Source organism: Schistocerca cancellata, chromosome 2, assembly GCF_023864275.1.
Source record: "Schistocerca cancellata isolate TAMUIC-IGC-003103 chromosome 2, iqSchCanc2.1, whole genome shotgun sequence".
Lineage (NCBI taxonomy): Eukaryota > Metazoa > Arthropoda > Insecta > Orthoptera > Acrididae > Schistocerca > Schistocerca cancellata.
Genome location: NC_064627.1, coordinates 1099828642 through 1099847007, shown reverse-complemented (window position 1 = coordinate 1099847007; position 18366 = coordinate 1099828642). Strand labels below are relative to the sequence as shown.

General features: G+C 53.2%; 49 non-coding genes across 49 annotated transcripts; 38 read left to right on the top strand and 11 right to left on the bottom strand.

Moving 5' to 3' along the window:
- The first annotated feature begins 151 nt into the window (after positions 1-151).
- Trnav-cac (transfer RNA valine (anticodon CAC)) lies at positions 152-224 on the top strand. Its single transcript has one exon. It is a non-coding gene; the product is annotated as a tRNA-Val (tRNA).
- Positions 225-382: 158 nt separating this feature from the next.
- On the top strand, positions 383-455 carry Trnav-aac (transfer RNA valine (anticodon AAC)). The gene has a single exon. It is a non-coding gene; the product is annotated as a tRNA-Val (tRNA).
- Positions 456-1123: 668 nt separating this feature from the next.
- Positions 1124-1196, top strand: Trnav-cac (transfer RNA valine (anticodon CAC)). The gene has a single exon. It is a non-coding gene; the product is annotated as a tRNA-Val (tRNA).
- A 158-nt stretch (positions 1197-1354) lies between these two features.
- Trnav-aac (transfer RNA valine (anticodon AAC)) lies at positions 1355-1427 on the top strand. The gene has a single exon. It is a non-coding gene; the product is annotated as a tRNA-Val (tRNA).
- A 194-nt stretch (positions 1428-1621) lies between these two features.
- On the bottom strand, positions 1622-1693 carry Trnap-agg (transfer RNA proline (anticodon AGG)). The gene has a single exon. It is a non-coding gene; the product is annotated as a tRNA-Pro (tRNA).
- Positions 1694-2095: 402 nt separating this feature from the next.
- Positions 2096-2168, top strand: Trnav-cac (transfer RNA valine (anticodon CAC)). The gene has a single exon. It is a non-coding gene; the product is annotated as a tRNA-Val (tRNA).
- Positions 2169-2326: 158 nt separating this feature from the next.
- Trnav-aac (transfer RNA valine (anticodon AAC)) lies at positions 2327-2399 on the top strand. The gene has a single exon. It is a non-coding gene; the product is annotated as a tRNA-Val (tRNA).
- A 194-nt stretch (positions 2400-2593) lies between these two features.
- On the bottom strand, positions 2594-2665 carry Trnap-agg (transfer RNA proline (anticodon AGG)). The gene has a single exon. It is a non-coding gene; the product is annotated as a tRNA-Pro (tRNA).
- Positions 2666-3067: 402 nt separating this feature from the next.
- Positions 3068-3140, top strand: Trnav-cac (transfer RNA valine (anticodon CAC)). The gene has a single exon. It is a non-coding gene; the product is annotated as a tRNA-Val (tRNA).
- A 158-nt stretch (positions 3141-3298) lies between these two features.
- Trnav-aac (transfer RNA valine (anticodon AAC)) lies at positions 3299-3371 on the top strand. Its single transcript has one exon. It is a non-coding gene; the product is annotated as a tRNA-Val (tRNA).
- A 668-nt stretch (positions 3372-4039) lies between these two features.
- Trnav-cac (transfer RNA valine (anticodon CAC)) lies at positions 4040-4112 on the top strand. The gene has a single exon. It is a non-coding gene; the product is annotated as a tRNA-Val (tRNA).
- A 158-nt stretch (positions 4113-4270) lies between these two features.
- Positions 4271-4343, top strand: Trnav-aac (transfer RNA valine (anticodon AAC)). The gene has a single exon. It is a non-coding gene; the product is annotated as a tRNA-Val (tRNA).
- Positions 4344-4537: 194 nt separating this feature from the next.
- Positions 4538-4609, bottom strand: Trnap-agg (transfer RNA proline (anticodon AGG)). The gene has a single exon. It is a non-coding gene; the product is annotated as a tRNA-Pro (tRNA).
- Positions 4610-5011: 402 nt separating this feature from the next.
- Positions 5012-5084, top strand: Trnav-cac (transfer RNA valine (anticodon CAC)). The gene has a single exon. It is a non-coding gene; the product is annotated as a tRNA-Val (tRNA).
- Positions 5085-5242: 158 nt separating this feature from the next.
- Trnav-aac (transfer RNA valine (anticodon AAC)) lies at positions 5243-5315 on the top strand. The gene has a single exon. It is a non-coding gene; the product is annotated as a tRNA-Val (tRNA).
- Positions 5316-5509: 194 nt separating this feature from the next.
- Positions 5510-5581, bottom strand: Trnap-agg (transfer RNA proline (anticodon AGG)). The gene has a single exon. It is a non-coding gene; the product is annotated as a tRNA-Pro (tRNA).
- A 402-nt stretch (positions 5582-5983) lies between these two features.
- Trnav-cac (transfer RNA valine (anticodon CAC)) lies at positions 5984-6056 on the top strand. The gene has a single exon. It is a non-coding gene; the product is annotated as a tRNA-Val (tRNA).
- Positions 6057-6214: 158 nt separating this feature from the next.
- Positions 6215-6287, top strand: Trnav-aac (transfer RNA valine (anticodon AAC)). The gene has a single exon. It is a non-coding gene; the product is annotated as a tRNA-Val (tRNA).
- Positions 6288-6481: 194 nt separating this feature from the next.
- Positions 6482-6553, bottom strand: Trnap-agg (transfer RNA proline (anticodon AGG)). Its single transcript has one exon. It is a non-coding gene; the product is annotated as a tRNA-Pro (tRNA).
- Positions 6554-6955: 402 nt separating this feature from the next.
- Trnav-cac (transfer RNA valine (anticodon CAC)) lies at positions 6956-7028 on the top strand. Its single transcript has one exon. It is a non-coding gene; the product is annotated as a tRNA-Val (tRNA).
- Positions 7029-7186: 158 nt separating this feature from the next.
- Positions 7187-7259, top strand: Trnav-aac (transfer RNA valine (anticodon AAC)). Its single transcript has one exon. It is a non-coding gene; the product is annotated as a tRNA-Val (tRNA).
- A 194-nt stretch (positions 7260-7453) lies between these two features.
- Trnap-agg (transfer RNA proline (anticodon AGG)) lies at positions 7454-7525 on the bottom strand. The gene has a single exon. It is a non-coding gene; the product is annotated as a tRNA-Pro (tRNA).
- Positions 7526-7927: 402 nt separating this feature from the next.
- Positions 7928-8000, top strand: Trnav-cac (transfer RNA valine (anticodon CAC)). The gene has a single exon. It is a non-coding gene; the product is annotated as a tRNA-Val (tRNA).
- Positions 8001-8158: 158 nt separating this feature from the next.
- Trnav-aac (transfer RNA valine (anticodon AAC)) lies at positions 8159-8231 on the top strand. The gene has a single exon. It is a non-coding gene; the product is annotated as a tRNA-Val (tRNA).
- A 194-nt stretch (positions 8232-8425) lies between these two features.
- Trnap-agg (transfer RNA proline (anticodon AGG)) lies at positions 8426-8497 on the bottom strand. The gene has a single exon. It is a non-coding gene; the product is annotated as a tRNA-Pro (tRNA).
- Positions 8498-8899: 402 nt separating this feature from the next.
- Trnav-cac (transfer RNA valine (anticodon CAC)) lies at positions 8900-8972 on the top strand. The gene has a single exon. It is a non-coding gene; the product is annotated as a tRNA-Val (tRNA).
- Positions 8973-9130: 158 nt separating this feature from the next.
- On the top strand, positions 9131-9203 carry Trnav-aac (transfer RNA valine (anticodon AAC)). Its single transcript has one exon. It is a non-coding gene; the product is annotated as a tRNA-Val (tRNA).
- Positions 9204-9397: 194 nt separating this feature from the next.
- On the bottom strand, positions 9398-9469 carry Trnap-agg (transfer RNA proline (anticodon AGG)). Its single transcript has one exon. It is a non-coding gene; the product is annotated as a tRNA-Pro (tRNA).
- A 402-nt stretch (positions 9470-9871) lies between these two features.
- Trnav-cac (transfer RNA valine (anticodon CAC)) lies at positions 9872-9944 on the top strand. The gene has a single exon. It is a non-coding gene; the product is annotated as a tRNA-Val (tRNA).
- Positions 9945-10102: 158 nt separating this feature from the next.
- Positions 10103-10175, top strand: Trnav-aac (transfer RNA valine (anticodon AAC)). The gene has a single exon. It is a non-coding gene; the product is annotated as a tRNA-Val (tRNA).
- A 194-nt stretch (positions 10176-10369) lies between these two features.
- Trnap-agg (transfer RNA proline (anticodon AGG)) lies at positions 10370-10441 on the bottom strand. The gene has a single exon. It is a non-coding gene; the product is annotated as a tRNA-Pro (tRNA).
- Positions 10442-10843: 402 nt separating this feature from the next.
- Trnav-cac (transfer RNA valine (anticodon CAC)) lies at positions 10844-10916 on the top strand. The gene has a single exon. It is a non-coding gene; the product is annotated as a tRNA-Val (tRNA).
- Positions 10917-11074: 158 nt separating this feature from the next.
- Trnav-aac (transfer RNA valine (anticodon AAC)) lies at positions 11075-11147 on the top strand. The gene has a single exon. It is a non-coding gene; the product is annotated as a tRNA-Val (tRNA).
- Positions 11148-11341: 194 nt separating this feature from the next.
- On the bottom strand, positions 11342-11413 carry Trnap-agg (transfer RNA proline (anticodon AGG)). The gene has a single exon. It is a non-coding gene; the product is annotated as a tRNA-Pro (tRNA).
- Positions 11414-11815: 402 nt separating this feature from the next.
- Positions 11816-11888, top strand: Trnav-cac (transfer RNA valine (anticodon CAC)). The gene has a single exon. It is a non-coding gene; the product is annotated as a tRNA-Val (tRNA).
- Positions 11889-12046: 158 nt separating this feature from the next.
- Trnav-aac (transfer RNA valine (anticodon AAC)) lies at positions 12047-12119 on the top strand. The gene has a single exon. It is a non-coding gene; the product is annotated as a tRNA-Val (tRNA).
- A 194-nt stretch (positions 12120-12313) lies between these two features.
- Positions 12314-12385, bottom strand: Trnap-agg (transfer RNA proline (anticodon AGG)). Its single transcript has one exon. It is a non-coding gene; the product is annotated as a tRNA-Pro (tRNA).
- A 402-nt stretch (positions 12386-12787) lies between these two features.
- On the top strand, positions 12788-12860 carry Trnav-cac (transfer RNA valine (anticodon CAC)). Its single transcript has one exon. It is a non-coding gene; the product is annotated as a tRNA-Val (tRNA).
- Positions 12861-13018: 158 nt separating this feature from the next.
- On the top strand, positions 13019-13091 carry Trnav-aac (transfer RNA valine (anticodon AAC)). Its single transcript has one exon. It is a non-coding gene; the product is annotated as a tRNA-Val (tRNA).
- Positions 13092-13759: 668 nt separating this feature from the next.
- Positions 13760-13832, top strand: Trnav-cac (transfer RNA valine (anticodon CAC)). Its single transcript has one exon. It is a non-coding gene; the product is annotated as a tRNA-Val (tRNA).
- Positions 13833-13990: 158 nt separating this feature from the next.
- Trnav-aac (transfer RNA valine (anticodon AAC)) lies at positions 13991-14063 on the top strand. The gene has a single exon. It is a non-coding gene; the product is annotated as a tRNA-Val (tRNA).
- Positions 14064-14731: 668 nt separating this feature from the next.
- On the top strand, positions 14732-14804 carry Trnav-cac (transfer RNA valine (anticodon CAC)). The gene has a single exon. It is a non-coding gene; the product is annotated as a tRNA-Val (tRNA).
- A 158-nt stretch (positions 14805-14962) lies between these two features.
- Trnav-aac (transfer RNA valine (anticodon AAC)) lies at positions 14963-15035 on the top strand. The gene has a single exon. It is a non-coding gene; the product is annotated as a tRNA-Val (tRNA).
- A 668-nt stretch (positions 15036-15703) lies between these two features.
- Trnav-cac (transfer RNA valine (anticodon CAC)) lies at positions 15704-15776 on the top strand. Its single transcript has one exon. It is a non-coding gene; the product is annotated as a tRNA-Val (tRNA).
- Positions 15777-15934: 158 nt separating this feature from the next.
- Positions 15935-16007, top strand: Trnav-aac (transfer RNA valine (anticodon AAC)). Its single transcript has one exon. It is a non-coding gene; the product is annotated as a tRNA-Val (tRNA).
- Positions 16008-16675: 668 nt separating this feature from the next.
- Trnav-cac (transfer RNA valine (anticodon CAC)) lies at positions 16676-16748 on the top strand. Its single transcript has one exon. It is a non-coding gene; the product is annotated as a tRNA-Val (tRNA).
- A 158-nt stretch (positions 16749-16906) lies between these two features.
- Trnav-aac (transfer RNA valine (anticodon AAC)) lies at positions 16907-16979 on the top strand. The gene has a single exon. It is a non-coding gene; the product is annotated as a tRNA-Val (tRNA).
- A 668-nt stretch (positions 16980-17647) lies between these two features.
- Trnav-cac (transfer RNA valine (anticodon CAC)) lies at positions 17648-17720 on the top strand. Its single transcript has one exon. It is a non-coding gene; the product is annotated as a tRNA-Val (tRNA).
- A 158-nt stretch (positions 17721-17878) lies between these two features.
- On the top strand, positions 17879-17951 carry Trnav-aac (transfer RNA valine (anticodon AAC)). Its single transcript has one exon. It is a non-coding gene; the product is annotated as a tRNA-Val (tRNA).
- The last annotated feature ends 415 nt before the right edge of the window (positions 17952-18366 follow it).

The window sequence follows — 18366 nt, the reverse complement described above, 5'->3', positions numbered from 1 at the left end:
GCAGACACCCTCTCGGGCACCCCGAAGACTTCTTGAGCCCTCGGCTGCAATGGGTTTCAGGCTGTCAAAAGAACTATGGTGTGTGCATGCGCGGACGAGAGAAAGGCTGAGGCGTATTCGAGTGCACAAGGATGGACTGAGCGTGTCCGTCGTTTCCGTAGTGTAGCGGTTATCACGTCTGCTTCACACGCAGAAGGTCCCCGGTTCGATCCCGGTCGGGAACAGTATTTTCCTGCCTATGTCGTATTGTACTCCAGTGAGCCTCGTCGTGTGTGCATCTGCTGCATGTCCCTTCGTTTTGCAAGTACCACATTTATTGAATTTTTTAGTTACGATGGCAACATCACTACAAGTTGTCTATGAAGTAAGGTGCACATAAGCAGTTTCCGTGGTGTAGCGGTTATCACGTCTGCCTAACACGCAGAAGTTCCGCGGTTCGATCCCGGGCGGAAACACTTTTTCATCACTTTAAGCGAGACTTACTAACATGCATCTGCTACCATCTGTACCCGAAACCTTCGTAACTGCCTTCACGCGTCGGACCAGAGTGACAATTGCTCACATCAAATAAGAAATTCATTTGATATTGGCGGCGAGCTTTTTGCGCTGACTCAGCCACTGACGTGCGATCAGTTTGCACAAAACGCTAGGGCTCGACCGGTATTTGAACCCGGGACCTCCTGCACCCTAAGCAGGAATCATACCCCTAGACCAACGAGCCCTGTGACACGTCGCATGCCAGTTACTCCAGTCCCTCGATGTCTTCCAGGGTGCTCTGGAAGTCTCGTGTAGGCTGGCGGGATGGAGGCGGCGCGAATTCCCGCGGTCGGCGGCCTTCCTGGGCTATTGGTACCTTCATGTAGAGCTGCCGCTGGGCGCGCACTGCCAGCTGCTAAGGAGGTGATTGTTTTTGCTGATGTGACTTGCAATAACGACTGCGCGAAACGCCGCTATCTCGTTAGGGGTGCTACGGCAGACACCCTCTCGGGCACCCCGAAGACTTCTTGAGCCCTCGGCTGCAATGGGTTTCAGGCTGTCAAAAGAACTATGGTGTGTGCATGCGCGGACGAGAGAAAGGCTGAGGCGTATTCGAGTGCACAAGGATGGACTGAGCGTGTCCGTCGTTTCCGTAGTGTAGCGGTTATCACGTCTGCTTCACACGCAGAAGGTCCCCGGTTCGATCCCGGTCGGGAACAGTATTTTCCTGCCTATGTCGTATTGTACTCCAGTGAGCCTCGTCGTGTGTGCATCTGCTGCATGTCCCTTCGTTTTGCAAGTACCACATTTATTGAATTTTTTAGTTACGATGGCAACATCACTACAAGTTGTCTATGAAGTAAGGTGCACATAAGCAGTTTCCGTGGTGTAGCGGTTATCACGTCTGCCTAACACGCAGAAGGTCCCCGGTTCGATCCCGGGCGGAAACACTTTTTCATCACTTTAAGCGAGACTTACTAACATGCATCTGCTACCATCTGTACCCGAAACCTTCGTAACTGCCTTCACGCGTCGGACCAGAGTGTCAATTGCTCACATCAAATAAGAAATTCATTTGATATTGGCGGCGAGCTTTTTGCGCTGACTCAGCCACTGACGTGCGATCAGTTTGCACAAAACGCTAGGGCTCGTCCGGGATTTGAACCCGGGACCTCCTGCACCCTAAACAGGAATCATACCCCTAGACCAACGAGCCCTGTGACACGTCGCATGCCAGTTACTCCAGTCCCTCGATGTCTTCCAGGGTGCTCTGGAAGTCTCGTGTAGGCTGGCGGGATGGAGGCGGCGCGAATTCCCGCGGTCGGCGGCCTTCCTGGGCTATTGGTACCTTCATGTAGAGCTGCCGCTAGGCGCGCACTGCCTGCTGCTAAGGAGGTGATTGTTTTTGCTGATGTGACTTGCAATAACGACTACGCGAAACGCCGCTATCTCGTTAGGAGTGCTACGGCAGACACCCTCTCGGGCACCCTGAAGACTTCTTGAGCCCTCGGCTGCGATGGGTTTCAGGCTGTCAAAAGAACTATGGTGTGTGCATGCGCGGACGAGAGAAAGGCTGAGGCGTATTCGAGTGCACAAGGATGGACTGAGCGTGTCCGTCGTTTCCGTAGTGTAGCGGTTATCACGTCTGCTTCACATGCAGAAGGTCCCGGGTTCGATCCCGGGCGGGAACAGTATTTTCCTGCCTATGTCGTATTGTACTCCAGTGAGCCTCGTCGTGTGTGGATCTGCTGCATGTCCCTTCGTTTTGCAAGTACCACATTTATTGAATTTTTTAGTTACGATGGCAACATCACTACAAGTTGTCTATGAAGTAAGGTGCACATAAGCAGTTTCCGTGGTGTAGCGGTTATCACGTCTGCCTAACACGCAGAAGGTCCCCGGTTCGATCCCGGGCGGAAACACTTTTTCATCACTTTAAGCGAGACTTACTAACATGCATCTGCTACCACCTGTACCCGAAACCTTCGTAACTGCCTTCACGCGTCGGACCAGAGTGTCAATTGCTCACATCAAATAAGAAATTCATTTGATATTGGCGGCGAGCTTTTTGCGCTGACTCAGCCACTGACGTGCGATCAGTTTGCACAAAACGCTAGGGCTCGTCCGGGATTTGAACCCGGGACCTCCTGCACCCTAAGCAGGAATCATACCCCTAGACCAACGAGCCCTGTGACACGTTGCATGCCAGTTACTCCAGTCCCTCGATGTCTTCCAGGGTGCTCTGGAAGTCTCGTGTTGGCTGGCGGGATGGAGGCGGCGCTAATTCCCGCGGTCGGCGGCCTTCCTGGGCTATTGGTACCTTCATGTAGAGCTGCCGCTGGGCGCGCACTGCCTGCTGCTAAGGAGGTGATTGTTTTTGCTGATGTGACTTGCAATAACGACTGCGCGAAACGCCGCTATCTCGTTAGGGGTGCTACGGCAGACACCCTCTCGGGCACCCCGAAGACTTCTTGAGCCCTCGGCTGCGATGGGTTTCAGGCTGTCAAAAGAACTATGGTGTGTGCATGCGCGGACGAGAGAAAGGCTGAGGCGTATTCGAGTGCACAAGGAGGGACTGAGCGTGTCCGTCGTTTCCGTAGTGTAGCGGTTATCACGTCTGCTTCACACGCAGAAGGTCCCCGGTTCGATCCCGGTCGGGAACAGTATTTTCCTGCCTATGTCGTATTGTACTCCAGTGAGCCTCGTCGTGTGTGCATCTGCTGCATGTCCCTTCGTTTTGCAAGTACCACATTTATTGAATTTTTTAGTTACGATGGCAACATCACTACAAGTTGTCTATGAAGTAAGGTGCACATAAGCAGTTTCCGTGGTGTAGCGGTTATCACGTCTGCCTAACACGCAGAAGTTCCCCGGTTCGATCCCGGGCGGAAACACTTTTTCATCACTTTAAGCGAGACTTACTAACATGCATCTGCTACCATCTGTACCCGAAACCTTCGTAACTGCCTTCACGCGTCGGACCAGAGTGTCAATTGCTCACATCAAATAAGAAATTCATTTGATATTGGCGGCGAGCTTTTTGCGCTGACTCAGCCACTGACGTGCGATCAGTTTGCACAAAACGCTAGGGCTCGACCGGTATTTGAACCCGGGACCTCCTGCACCCTAAGCAGGAATCATACCCCTAGACCAACGAGCCCTGTGACACGTCGCATGCCAGTTACTCCAGTCCCTCGATGTCTTCCAGGGTGCTCTGGAAGTCTCGTGTAGGCTGGCGGGATGGAGGCGGCGCGAATTCCCGCGGTCGGCGGCCTTCCTGGGCTATTGGTACCTTCATGTAGAGCTGCCGCTGGGCGCGCACTGCCAGCTGCTAAGGAGGTGATTGTTTTTGCTGATGTGACTTGCAATAACGACTGCGCGAAACGCCGCTATCTCGTTAGGGGTGCTACGGCAGACACCCTCTCGGGCACCCCGAAGACTTCTTGAGCCCTCGGCTGCAATGGGTTTCAGGCTGTCAAAAGAACTATGGTGTGTGCATGCGCGGACGAGAGAAAGGCTGAGGCGTATTCGAGTGCACAAGGATGGACTGAGCGTGTCCGTCGTTTCCGTAGTGTAGCGGTTATCACGTCTGCTTCACACGCAGAAGGTCCCCGGTTCGATCCCGGTCGGGAACAGTATTTTCCTGCCTATGTCGTATTGTACTCCAGTGAGCCTCGTCGTGTGTGCATCTGCTGCATGTCCCTTCGTTTTGCAAGTACCACATTTATTGAATTTTTTAGTTACGATGGCAACATCACTACAAGTTGTCTATGAAGTAAGGTGCACATAAGCAGTTTCCGTGGTGTAGCGGTTATCACGTCTGCCTAACACGCAGAAGGTCCCCGGTTCGATCCCGGGCGGAAACACTTTTTCATCACTTTAAGCGAGACTTACTAACATGCATCTGCTACCATCTGTACCCGAAACCTTCGTAACTGCCTTCACGCGTCGGACCAGAGTGTCAATTGCTCACATCAAATAAGAAATTCATTTGATATTGGCGGCGAGCTTTTTGCGCTGACTCAGCCACTGACGTGCGATCAGTTTGCACAAAACGCTAGGGCTCGTCCGGGATTTGAACCCGGGACCTCCTGCACCCTAAACAGGAATCATACCCCTAGACCAACGAGCCCTGTGACACGTCGCATGCCAGTTACTCCAGTCCCTCGATGTCTTCCAGGGTGCTCTGGAAGTCTCGTGTAGGCTGGCGGGATGGAGGCGGCGCGAATTCCCGCGGTCGGCGGCCTTCCTGGGCTATTGGTACCTTCATGTAGAGCTGCCGCTAGGCGCGCACTGCCTGCTGCTAAGGAGGTGATTGTTTTTGCTGATGTGACTTGCAATAACGACTACGCGAAACGCCGCTATCTCGTTAGGAGTGCTACGGCAGACACCCTCTCGGGCACCCTGAAGACTTCTTGAGCCCTCGGCTGCGATGGGTTTCAGGCTGTCAAAAGAACTATGGTGTGTGCATGCGCGGACGAGAGAAAGGCTGAGGCGTATTCGAGTGCACAAGGATGGACTGAGCGTGTCCGTCGTTTCCGTAGTGTAGCGGTTATCACGTCTGCTTCACACGCAGAAGGTCCCGGGTTCGATCCCCGGCGGGAACAGTATTTTCCTGCCTATGTCGTATTGTACTCCAGTGAGCCTCGTCGTGTGTGGATCTGCTGCATGTCCCTTCGTTTTGCAAGTACCACATTTATTGAATTTTTTAGTTACGATGGCAACATCACTACAAGTTGTCTATGAAGTAAGGTGCACATAAGCAGTTTCCGTGGTGTAGCGGTTATCACGTCTGCCTAACACGCAGAAGGTCCCCGGTTCGATCCCGGGCGGAAACACTTTTTCATCACTTTAAGCGAGACTTACTAACATGCATCTGCTACCACCTGTACCCGAAACCTTCGTAACTGCCTTCACGCGTCGGACCAGAGTGTCAATTGCTCACATCAAATAAGAAATTCATTTGATATTGGCGGCGAGCTTTTTGCGCTGACTCAGCCACTGACGTGCGATCAGTTTGCACAAAACGCTAGGGCTCGTCCGGGATTTGAACCCGGGACCTCCTGCACCCTAAGCAGGAATCATACCCCTAGACCAACGAGCCCTGTGACACGTTGCATGCCAGTTACTCCAGTCCCTCGATGTCTTCCAGGGTGCTCTGGAAGTCTCGTGTTGGCTGGCGGGATGGAGGCGGCGCTAATTCCCGCGGTCGGCGGCCTTCCTGGGCTATTGGTACCTTCATGTAGAGCTGCCGCTGGGCGCGCACTGCCTGCTGCTAAGGAGGTGATTGTTTTTGCTGATGTGACTTGCAATAACGACTACGCGAAACGCCGCTATCTCGTTAGGGGTGCTACGGCAGACACCCTCTCGGGCACCCTGAAGACTTCTTGAGCCCTCGGCTGCGATGGGTTTCAGGCTGTCAAAAGAACTATGGTGTGTGCATGCGCGGACGAGAGAAAGGCTGAGGCGTATTCGAGTGCACAAGGAGGGACTGAGCGTGTCCGTCGTTTCCGTAGTGTAGCGGTTATCACGTCTGCTTCACACGCAGAAGGTCCCCGGTTCGATCCCGGGCGGGAACAGTATTTTCCTGCCTATGTCGTATTGTACTCCAGTGAGCCTCGTCGTGTGTGGATCTGCTGCATGTCCCTTCGTTTTGCAAGTACCACATTTATTGAATTTTTTAGTTACGATGGCAACATCACTACAAGTTGTCTATGAAGTAAGGTGCACATAAGCAGTTTCCGTGGTGTAGCGGTTATCACGTCTGCCTAACACGCAGAAGGTCCCCGGTTCGATCCCGGGCGGAAACACTTTTTCATCACTTTAAGCGAGACTTACTAACATGCATCTGCTACCATCTGTACCCGAAACCTTCGTAACTGCCTTCACGCGTCGGACCAGAGTGTCAATTGCTCACATCAAATAAGAAATTCATTTGATATTGGCGGCGAGCTTTTTGCGCTGACTCAGCCACTGACGTGCGATCAGTTTGCACAAAACGCTAGGGCTCGTCCGGGATTTGAACCCGGGACCTCCTGCACCCTAAGCAGGAATCATACCCCTAGACCAACGAGCCCTGTGACACGTCGCATGCCAGTTACTCCAGTCCCTCGATGTCTTCCAGGGTGCTCTGGAAGTCTCGTGTAGGCTGGCGGGATGGAGGCGGCGCGAATTCCCGCGGTCGGCGGCCTTCCTGGGCTATTGGTACCTTCATGTAGAGCTGCCGCTAGGCGCGCACTGCCTGCTGCTAAGGAGGTGATTGTTTTTGCTGATGTGACTTGCGATAACGACTGCGCGAAACGCCGCTATCTCGTTAGGGGTGCTACGGCAGACACCCTCTCGGGCACCCCGAAGACTTCTTGAGCCCTCGGCTGCGATGGGTTTCAGGCTGTCAAAAGAACTATGGTGTGTGCATGCGCGGACGAGAGAAAGGCTGTGGCGTATTCGAGTGCACAAGGAGGGACTGAGCGTGTCCGTCGTTTCCGTAGTGTAGCGGTTATCACGTCTGCTTCACACGCAGAAGGTCCCCGGTTCGATCCCGGGCGGGAACAGTATTTTCCTGCCTATGTCGTATTGTACTCCAGTGAGCCTCGTCGTGTGTGGATCTGCTGCATGTCCCTTCGTTTTGCAAGTACCACATTTATTGAATTTTTTAGTTACGATGGCAACATCACTACAAGTTGTCTATGAAGTAAGGTGCACATAAGCAGTTTCCGTGGTGTAGCGGTTATCACGTCTGCCTAACACGCAGAAGGTCCCCGGTTCGATCCCGGGCGGAAACACTTTTTCATCACTTTAAGCGAGACTTACTAACATGCATCTGCTACCATCTGTACCCGAAACCTTCGTAACTGCCTTCACGCGTCGGACCAGAGTGTCAATTGCTCACATCAAATAAGAAATTCATTTGATATTGGCGGCGAGCTTTTTGCGCTGACTCAGCCACTGACGTGCGATCAGTTTGCACAAAACGCTAGGGCTCGTCCGGGATTTGAACCCGGGACCTCCTGCACCCTAAGCAGGAATCATAAACCTAGACCAACGAGCCCTGTGACACGTCGCATGCCAGTTACTCCAGTCCCTCGATGTCTTCCAGGGTGCTCTGGAAGTCTCGTGTAGGCTGGCGGGATGGAGGCGGCGCGAATTCCCGCGGTCGGCGGCCTTCCTGGGCTATTGGTACCTTCATGTAGAGCTGCCGCTAGGCGCGCACTGCCTGCTGCTAAGGAGGTGATTGTTTTTGCTGATGTGACTTGCAATAACGACTACGCGAAACGCCGCTATCTCGTTAGGGGTGCTACGGCAGACACCCTCTCGGGCACCCTGAAGACTTCTTGAGCCCTCGGCTGCGATGGGTTTCAGGCTGTCAAAAGAACTATGGTGTGTGCATGCGCGGACGAGAGAAAGGCTGAGGCGTATTCGAGTGCACAAGGAGGGACTGAGCGTGTCCGTCGTTTCCGTAGTGTAGCGGTTATCACGTCTGCTTCACACGCAGAAGGTCCCCGGTTCGATCCCGGGCGGGAACAGTATTTTCCTGCCTATGTCGTATTGTACTCCAGTGAGCCTCGTCGTGTGTGGATCTGCTGCATGTCCCTTCGTTTTGCAAGTACCACATTTATTAAATTTTTTAGTTACGATGGCAACATCACTACAAGTTGTCTATGAAGTAAGGTGCACATAAGCAGTTTCCGTGGTGTAGCGGTTATCACGTCTGCCTAACACGCAGAAGGTCCCCGGTTCGATCCCGGGCGGAAACACTTTTTCATCACTTTAAGCGAGACTTACTAACATGCATCTGCTACCATCTGTACCCGAAACCTTCGTAACTGCCTTCACGCGTCGGACCAGAGTGTCAATTGCTCACATCAAATAAGAAATTCATTTGATATTGGCGGCGAGCTTTTTGCGCTGACTCAGCCACTGACGTGCGATCAGTTTGCACAAAACGCTAGGGCTCGTCCGGGATTTGAACCCGGGACCTCCTGCACCCTAAGCAGGAATCATACCCCTAGACCAACGAGCCCTGTGACACGTCGCATGCCAGTTACTCCAGTCCCTCGATGTCTTCCAGGGTGCTCTGGAAGTCTCGTGTAGGCTGGCGGGATGGAGGCGGCGCGAATTCCCGCGGTCGGCGGCCTTCCTGGGCTATTGGTACCTTCATGTAGAGCTGCCGCTAGGCGCGCACTGCCTGCTGCTAAGGAGGTGATTGTTTTTGCTGATGTGACTTGCAATAACGACTGCGCGAAACGCCGCTATCTCGTTAGGGGTGCTACGGCAGACACCCTCTCGGGCACCCCGAAGACTTCTTGAGCCCTCGGCTGCGATGGGTTTCAGGCTGTCAAAAGAACTATGGTGTGTGCATGCGCGGACGAGAGAAAGGCTGAGGCGTATTCGAGTGCACAAGGAGGGACTGAGCGTGTCCGTCGTTTCCGTAGTGTAGCGGTTATCACGTCTGCTTCACACGCAGAAGGTCCCCGGTTCGATCCCGGGCGGGAACAGTATTTTCCTGCCTATGTCGTATTGTACTCCAGTGAGCCTCGTCGTGTGTGGATCTGCTGCATGTCCCTTCGTTTTGCAAGTACCACATTTATTGAATTTTTTAGTTACGATGGCAACATCACTACAAGTTGTCTATGAAGTAAGGTGCACATAAGCAGTTTCCGTGGTGTAGCGGTTATCACGTCTGCCTAACACGCAGAAGGTCCCCGGTTCGATCCCGGGCGGAAACACTTTTTCATCACTTTAAGCGAGACTTACTAACATGCATCTGCTACCATCTGTACCCGAAACCTTCGTAACTGCCTTCACGCGTCGGACCAGAGTGTCAATTGCTCACATCAAATAAGAAATTCATTTGATATTGGCGGCGAGCTTTTTGCGCTGACTCAGCCACTGACGTGCGATCAGTTTGCACAAAACGCTAGGGCTCGTCCGGGATTTGAACCCGGGACCTCCTGCACCCTAAGCAGGAATCATAAACCTAGACCAACGAGCCCTGTGACACGTCGCATGCCAGTTACTCCAGTCCCTCGATGTCTTCCAGGGTGCTCTGGAAGTCTCGTGTAGGCTGGCGGGATGGAGGCGGCGCGAATTCCCGCGGTCGGCGGCCTTCCTGGGCTATTGGTACCTTCATGTAGAGCTGCCGCTAGGCGCGCACTGCCTGCTGCTAAGGAGGTGATTGTTTTTGCTGATGTGACTTGCAATAACGACTACGCGAAACGCCGCTATCTCGTTAGGGGTGCTACGGCAGACACCCTCTCGGGCACCCTGAAGACTTCTTGAGCCCTCGGCTGCGATGGGTTTCAGGCTGTCAAAAGAACTATGGTGTGTGCATGCGCGGACGAGAGAAAGGCTGAGGCGTATTCGAGTGCACAAGGAGGGACTGAGCGTGTCCGTCGTTTCCGTAGTGTAGCGGTTATCACGTCTGCTTCACACGCAGAAGGTCCCCGGTTCGATCCCGGGCGGGAACAGTATTTTCCTGCCTATGTCGTATTGTACTCCAGTGAGCCTCGTCGTGTGTGGATCTGCTGCATGTCCCTTCGTTTTGCAAGTACCACATTTATTGAATTTTTTAGTTACGATGGCAACATCACTACAAGTTGTCTATGAAGTAAGGTGCACATAAGCAGTTTCCGTGGTGTAGCGGTTATCACGTCTGCCTAACACGCAGAAGGTCCCCGGTTCGATCCCGGGCGGAAACACTTTTTCATCACTTTAAGCGAGACTTACTAACATGCATCTGCTACCATCTGTACCCGAAACCTTCGTAACTGCCTTCACGCGTCGGACCAGAGTGTCAATTGCTCACATCAAATAAGAAATTCATTTGATATTGGCGGCGAGCTTTTTGCGCTGACTCAGCCACTGACGTGCGATCAGTTTGCACAAAACGCTAGGGCTCGTCCGGGATTTGAACCCGGGACCTCCTGCACCCTAAGCAGGAATCATACCCCTAGACCAACGAGCCCTGTGACACGTCGCATGCCAGTTACTCCAGTCCCTCGATGTCTTCCAGGGTGCTCTGGAAGTCTCGTGTAGGCTGGCGGGATGGAGGCGGCGCGAATTCCCGCGGTCGGCGGCCTTCCTGGGCTATTGGTACCTTCATGTAGAGCTGCCGCTAGGCGCGCACTGCCTGCTGCTAAGGAGGTGATTGTTTTTGCTGATGTGACTTGCAATAACGACTACGCGAAACGCCGCTATCTCGTTAGGGGTGCTACGGCAGACACACTCTCGGGCACCCCGAAGACTTCTTGAGCCCTCGGCTGCGATGGGTTTCAGGCTGTCAAAAGAACTATGGTGTGTGCATGCGCGGACGAGAGAAAGGCTGAGGCGTATTCGAGTGCACAAGGATGGACTGAGCGTGTCCGTCGTTTCCGTAGTGTAGCGGTTATCACGTCTGCTTCACACGCAGAAGGTCCCCGGTTCGATCCCGGTCGGGAACAGTATTTTCCTGCCTATGTCGTATTGTACTCCAGTGAGCCTCGTCGTGTGTGCATCTGCTGCATGTCCCTTCGTTTTGCAAGTACCACATTTATTGAATTTTTTAGTTACGATGGCAACATCACTACAAGTTGTCTATGAAGTAAGGTGCACATAAGCAGTTTCCGTGGTGTAGCGGTTATCACGTCTGCCTAACACGCAGAAGGTCCCCGGTTCGATCCCGGGCGGAAACACTTTTTCATCACTTTAAGCGAGACTTACTAACATGCATCTGCTACCATCTGTACCCGAAACCTTCGTAACTGCCTTCACGCGTCGGACCAGAGTGTCAATTGCTCACATCAAATAAGAAATTCATTTGATATTGGCGGCGAGCTTTTTGCGCTGACTCAGCCACTGACGTGCGATCAGTTTGCACAAAACGCTAGGGCTCGTCCGGTATTTGAACCCGGGACCTCCTGCACCCTAAGCAGGAATCATACCCCTAGACCAACGAGCCCTGTGACACGTCGCATGCCAGTTACTCCAGTCCCTCGATGTCTTCCAGGGTGCTCTGTAAGTCTCGTGTAGGCTGGCGGGATGGAGGCGGCGCGAATTCCCGCGGTCGGCGGCCTTCCTGGGCTATTGGTACCTTCATGTAGAGCTGCCGCTAGGCGCGCACTGCCTGCTGCTAAGGAGGTGATTGTTTTTGCTGATGTGACTTGCAATAACGACTACGCGAAACGCCGCTATCTCGTTAGGGGTGCTACGGCAGACACCCTCTCGGGCATCCCGAAGACTTCTTGAGCCCTCGGCTGCGATGGGTTTCAGGCTGTCAAAAGAACTATGGTGTGTGCATGCGCGGACGAGAGAAAGGCTGAGGCGTATTCGAGTGCACAAGGATGGACTGAGCGTGTCCGTCGTTTCCGTAGTGTAGCGGTTATCACGTCTGCTTCACACGCAGAAGGTCCCCGGTTCGATCCCGGGCGGGAACAGTATTTTCCTGCCTATGTCGTATTGTACTCCAGTGAGCCTCGTCGTGTGTGGATCTGCTGCATGTCCCTTCGTTTTGCAAGTACCACATTTATTGAATTTTTTAGTTACGATGGCAACATCACTACAAGTTGTCTATGAAGTAAGGTGCAAATAAGCAGTTTCCGTGGTGTAGCGGTTATCACGTCTGCCTAACATGCAGAAGGTCCCCGGTTCGATCCCGGGCGGAAACACTTTTTCATCACTTTAAGCGAGACTTACTAACATGCATCTGCTACCATCTGTACCCGAAACCTTCGTAACTGCCTTCACGCGTCGGACCAGAGTGTCAATTGCTCACATCAAATAAGAAATTCATTTGATATTGGCGGCGAGCTTTTTGCGCTGACTCAGCCACTGACGTGCGATCAGTTTGCACAAAACGCTAGGGCTCGTCCGGTATTTGAACCCGGGACCTCCTGCACCCTAAGCAGGAATCATACCCCTAGACCAACGAGCCCTGTGACACGTCGCATGCCAGTTACTCCAGTCCCTCGATGTCTTCCAGGGTGCTCTGTAAGTCTCGTGTAGGCTGGCGGGATGGAGGCGGCGCGAATTCCCGCGGTCGGCGGCCTTCCTGGGCTATTGGTACCTTCATGTAGAGCTGCCGCTAGGCGCGCACTGCCTGCTGCTAAGGAGGTGATTGTTTTTGCTGATGTGACTTGCAATAACGACTACGCGAAACGCCGCTATCTCGTTAGGGGTGCTACGGCAGACACCCTCTCGGGCATCCCGAAGACTTCTTGAGCCCTCGGCTGCGATGGGTTTCAGGCTGTCAAAAGAACTATGGTGTGTGCATGCGCGGACGAGAGAAAGGCTGAGGCGTATTCGAGTGCACAAGGATGGACTGAGCGTGTCCGTCGTTTCCGTAGTGTAGCGGTTATCACGTCTGCTTCACACGCAGAAGGTCCCCGGTTCGATCCCGGGCGGGAACAGTATTTTCCTGCCTATGTCGTATTGTACTCCAGTGAGCCTCGTCGTGTGTGGATCTGCTGCATGTCCCTTCGTTTTGCAAGTACCACATTTATTGAATTTTTTAGTTACGATGGCAACATCACTACAAGTTGTCTATGAAGTAAGGTGCAAATAAGCAGTTTCCGTGGTGTAGCGGTTATCACGTCTGCCTAACATGCAGAAGGTCCCCGGTTCGATCCCGGGCGGAAACACTTTTTCATCACTTTAAGCGAGACTTACTAACATGCATCTGCTACCATCTGTACCCGAAACCTTCGTAACTGCCTTCACGCGTCGGACCAGAGTGTCAATTGCTCACATCAAATAAGAAATTCATTTGATATTGGCGGCGAGCTTTTTGCGCTAACTCAGCCACTGACGTGCGATCAGTTTGCACAAAACGCTAGGGCTCGACCGGTATTTGAACCCGGGACCTCCTGCACCCTAAGCAGGAATCATACCCCTAGACCAACGAACCCTGTGACACGTCGCATGCCAGTTACTCCAGTCCCTCGATGTCTTCCAGGGTGCTCTGGAAGTCTCGTGTAGGCTGGCGGGACGGAGGCGGCGCGAATTCCCGCGGTCGGCGGCCTTCCTGGGCTATTGGTACCTTCATGTAGAGCTGCCGCTGGGCGCGCACTGCCTGCTGCTAAGGAGGTGATTGTTTTTGCTGATGTGACTTGCAATAACGACTGCGCGAAACGCCGCTATCTCGTTAGGGGTGCTACGGCAGACACCCTCTCGGGCACCCCGAAGACTTCTTGAGCCCTCGGCTGCGATGGGTTTCAGGCTGTCAAAAGAACTATGGTGTGTGCATGCGCGGACGAGAGAAAGGCTGAGGCGTATTCGAGTGCACAAGGATGGACTGAGCGTGTCCGTCGTTTCCGTAGTGTAGCGGTTATCACGTCTGCTTCACACGCAGAAGGTCCCCGGTTCGATCCCGGTCGGGAACAGTATTTTCCTGCCTATGTCGTATTGTACTCCAGTGAGCCTCGTCGTGTGTGGATCTGCTGCATGTCCCTTCGTTTTGCAAGTACCACATTTATTGAATTTTTTAGTTACGATGGCAACATCACTACAAGTTGTCTATGAAGTAAGGTGCACATAAGCAGTTTCCGTGGTGTAGCGGTTATCACGTCTGCCTAACATGCAGAAGGTCCCCGGTTCGATCCCGGGCGGAAACACTTTTTCATCACTTTAAGCGAGACTTACTAACATGCATCTGCTACCATCTGTACCCGAAACCTTCGTAACTGCCTTCACGCGTCGGACCAGAGTGTCAATTGCTCACATCAAATAAGAAATTCATTTGATATTGGCGGCGAGCTTTTTGCGCTGACTCAGCCACTGACGTGCGATCAGTTTGCACAAAACGCTAGGGCTCGACCGGTATTCGAACCCGGGACCTCCTGCACCCTAAGCAGGAATCATACCCCTAGACCAACGAGCCCTGTGACACGTCGCATGCCAGTTACTCCAGTCCCTAGATGTCTTCCAGGGTGCTCTGGAAGTCTCGTGTAGGCTGGCGGGATGGAGGCGGCGCGAATTCCCGCGGTCGGCGGCCTTCCTGGGCTATTGGTACCTTCATGTAGAGCTGCCGCTGGGCGCGCACTGCCTGCTGCTAAGGAGGTGATTGTTTTTGCTGATGTGACTTGCAATAACGACTACGCGAAACGCCGCTATCTCGTTAGGGGTGCTACGGCAGACACCCTCTCGGGCACCCCGAAGACTTCTTGAGCCCTCGGCTGCGATGGGTTTCAGGCTGTCAAAAGAACTATGGTGTGTGCATGCGCGGACGAGAGAAAGGCTGAGGCGTATTCGAGTGCACAAGGAGGGATTGAGCGTGTCCGTCGTTTCCGTAGTGTAGCGGTTATCACGTCTGCTTCACACGCAGAAGGTCCCCGGTTCGATCCCGGGCGGGAACAGTATTTTCCTGCCTATGTCGTATTGTACTCCAGTGAGCCTCGTCGTGTGTGGATCTGCTGCATGTCCCTTCGTTTTGCAAGTACCACATTTATTGAATTTTTTAGTTACGATGGCAACATCACTACAAGTTGTCTATGAAGTAAGGTGCAAATAAGCAGTTTCCGTGGTGTAGCGGTTATCACGTCTGCCTAACATGCAGAAGGTCCCCGGTTCGATCCCGGGCGGAAACACTTTTTCATCACTTTAAGCGAGACTTACTAACATGCATCTGCTACCATCTGTACCCGAAACCTTCGTAACTGCCTTCACGCGTCGGACCAGAGTGTCAATTGCTCACATCAAATAAGAAATTCATTTGATATTGGAGGCGAGCTTTTTGCGCTGACTCAGCCACTGACGTGCGAACAGTTTGCACAAAACGCTAGGGCTCGACCGGTATTTGAACCCGGGACCTCCTGCACCCTAAGCAGGAATCATACCCCTAGACCAACGAGCCCTGTGACACGTCGCATGCCAGTTACTCCAGTCCCTCGATGTCTTCCAGGGTGCTCTGGAAGTCTCGTGTAGGCTGGCGGGATGGAGGCGGCGCGAATTCCCGCGGTCGGCGGCCTTCCTGGGCTATTGGTACCTTCATGTAGAGCTGCCGCTGGGCGCGCACTGCCTGCTGCTAAGGTGGTGATTGTTTTTGCTGATGTGACTTGCAATAACGACTACGCGAAACGCCGCTATCTCGTTAGGGGTGCTACGGCAGACACCCTCTCGGGCACCCCGAAGACTTCTTGAGCCCTCGGCTGCGATGGGTTTCAGGCTGTCAAAAGAACTATGGTGTGTTCATGCGCGGACGAGACAAAGGCTGAGGCGTATTCGAGTGCACAAGGAGGGACTGAGCGTGTCCGTCGTTTCCGTAGTGTAGCGGTTATCACGTCTGCTTCACACGCAGAAGGTCCCCGGTTCGATCCCGGGCGGGAACAGTATTTTCCTGCCTATGTCGTATTGTACTCCAGTGAGCCTCGTCGTGTGTGGATCTGCTGCATGTCCCTTCGTTTTGCAAGTACCACATTTATTGAATTTTTTAGTTACGATGGCAACATCACTACAAGTTGTCTATGAAGTAAGGTGCACATAAGCAGTTTCCGTGGTGTAGCGGTTATCACGTCTGCCTAACACGCAGAAGGTCCCCGGTTCGATCCCGGGCGGAAACACTTTTTCATCACTTTAAGCGAGACTTACTAACATGCATCTGCTACCATCTGTACCCGAAACCTTCGTAACTGCCTTCACGCGTCGGACCAGAGTGTCAATTGCTCACATCAAATAAGAAATTCATTTGATATTGGCGGCGAGCTTTTTGCGCTGACTCAGCCACTGACGTGCGATCAGTTTGCACAAAACGCTAGGGCTCGACCGGTATTTGAACCCGGGACCTCCTGCACCCTAAGCAGGTATCATACCCCTAGACCAACGAGCCCTGTGACACGTCGCATGCCAGTTACTCCAGTCCCTCGATGTCTTCCAGGGTGCTCTGGAAGTCTCGTGTAGGCTGGCGGGATGGAGGCGGCGCGAATTCCCGCGGTCGGCGGCCTTCCTGGGCTATTGGTACCTTCATGTAGAGCTGCCGCTGGGCGCGCACTGCCTGCTGCTAAGGAGGTGATTGTTTTTGCTGATGTGACTTGCAATAACGACTGCGCGAAACGCCGCTATCTCGTTAGGGGTGCTACGGCAGACACCCTCTCGGGCACCCCGAAGACTTCTTGAGCCCTCGGCTGCGATGGGTTTCAGGCTGTCAAAAGAACTATGGTGTGTGCATGCGCGGACGAGAGAAAGGCTGAGGCGTATTCGAGTGCACAAAGATGGACTGAGCGTGTCCGTCGTTTCCGTAGTGTAGCGGTTATCACGTCTGCTTCACACGCAGAAGGTCCCCGGTTCGATCCCGGTCGGGAACAGTATTTTCCTGCCTATGTCGTATTGTACTCCAGTGAGCCTCGTCGTGTGTGCATCTGCTGCATGTCCCTTCGTTTTGCAAGTACCACATTTATTGAATTTTTTAGTTACGATGGCAACATCACTACAAGTTGTCTATGAAGTAAGGTGCACATAAGCAGTTTCCGTGGTGTAGCGGTTATAACGTCTGCCTAACACGCAGAAGGTCCCCGGTTCGATCCCGGGCGGAAACACTTTTTCATCACTTTAAGCGAGACTTACTAACATGCATCTGCTACCATCTGTACCCGAAACCTTCGTAACTGCCTTCACGCGTCGGACCAGAGTGTCAATTGCTCACATCAAATAAGAAATTCATTTGATATTGGCGGCGAGCTTTTTGCGCTGACTCAGCCACTGACGTGCGAACAGTTTGCACAAGACGCTAGGGCTCGACCGGTATTTGAACCCGGGACCTCCTGCACCCTAAGCAGGAATCATACCCCTAGACCAACGAGCCCTGTGACACGTCGCATGCCAGTTACTCCAGTCCCTCGATGTCTTCCAGGGTGCTCTGGAAGTCTCGTGTAGGCTGGCGGGATGGAGGCGGCGCGAATTCCCGCGGTCGGCGGCCTTCCTGGGCTATTGGTACCTTCATGTAGAGCTGCCGCTGGGCGCGCACTGCCTGCTGCTAAGGAGGTGATTGTTTTTGCTGATGTGACTTGCAATAACGACTACGCGAAACGCCGCTATCTCGTTAGGGGTGCTACGGCAGACACCCTCTCGGGCACCCCGAAGACTTCTTGAGCCCTCGGCTGCGATGGGTTTCAGGCTGTCAAAAGAACTATGGTGTGTGCATGCGCGGACGAGAGAAAGGCTGAGGCGTATTCGAGTGCACAAGGAGGGACTGAGCGTGTCCGTCGTTTCCGTAGTGTAGCGGTTATCACGTCTGCTTCACACGCAGAAGGTCCCCGGTTCGATCCCGGTCGGGAACAGTATTTTCCTGCCTATGTCGTATTGTACTCCAGTGAGCCTCGTCGTGTGTGCATCTGCTGCATGTCCCTTCGTTTTGCAAGTACCACATTTATTGAATTTTTTAGTTACGATGGCAACATCACTACAAGTTGTCTATGAAGTAAGGTGCACATAAGCAGTTTCCGTGGTGTAGCGGTTATAACGTCTGCCTAACACGCAGAAGGTCCCCGGTTCGATCCCGGGCGGAAACACTTTTTCATCACTTTAAGCGAGACTTACTAACATGCATCTGCTACCATCTGTACCCGAAACCTTCGTAACTGCCTTCACGCGTCGGACCAGAGTGTCAATTGCTCACATCAAATAAGAAATTCATTTGATATTGGCGGCGAGCTTTTTGCGCTGACTCAGCCACTGACGTGCGAACAGTTTGCACAAGACGCTAGGGCTCGACCGGTATTTGAACCCGGGACCTCCTGCACCCTAAGCAGGAATCATACCCCTAGACCAACGAGCCCTGTGACACGTCGCATGCCAGTTACTCCAGTCCCTCGATGTCTTCCAGGGTGCTCTGGAAGTCTCGTGTAGGCTGGCGGGATGGAGGCGGCGCGAATTCCCGCGGTCGGCGGCCTTCCTGGGCTATTGGTACCTTCATGTAGAGCTGCC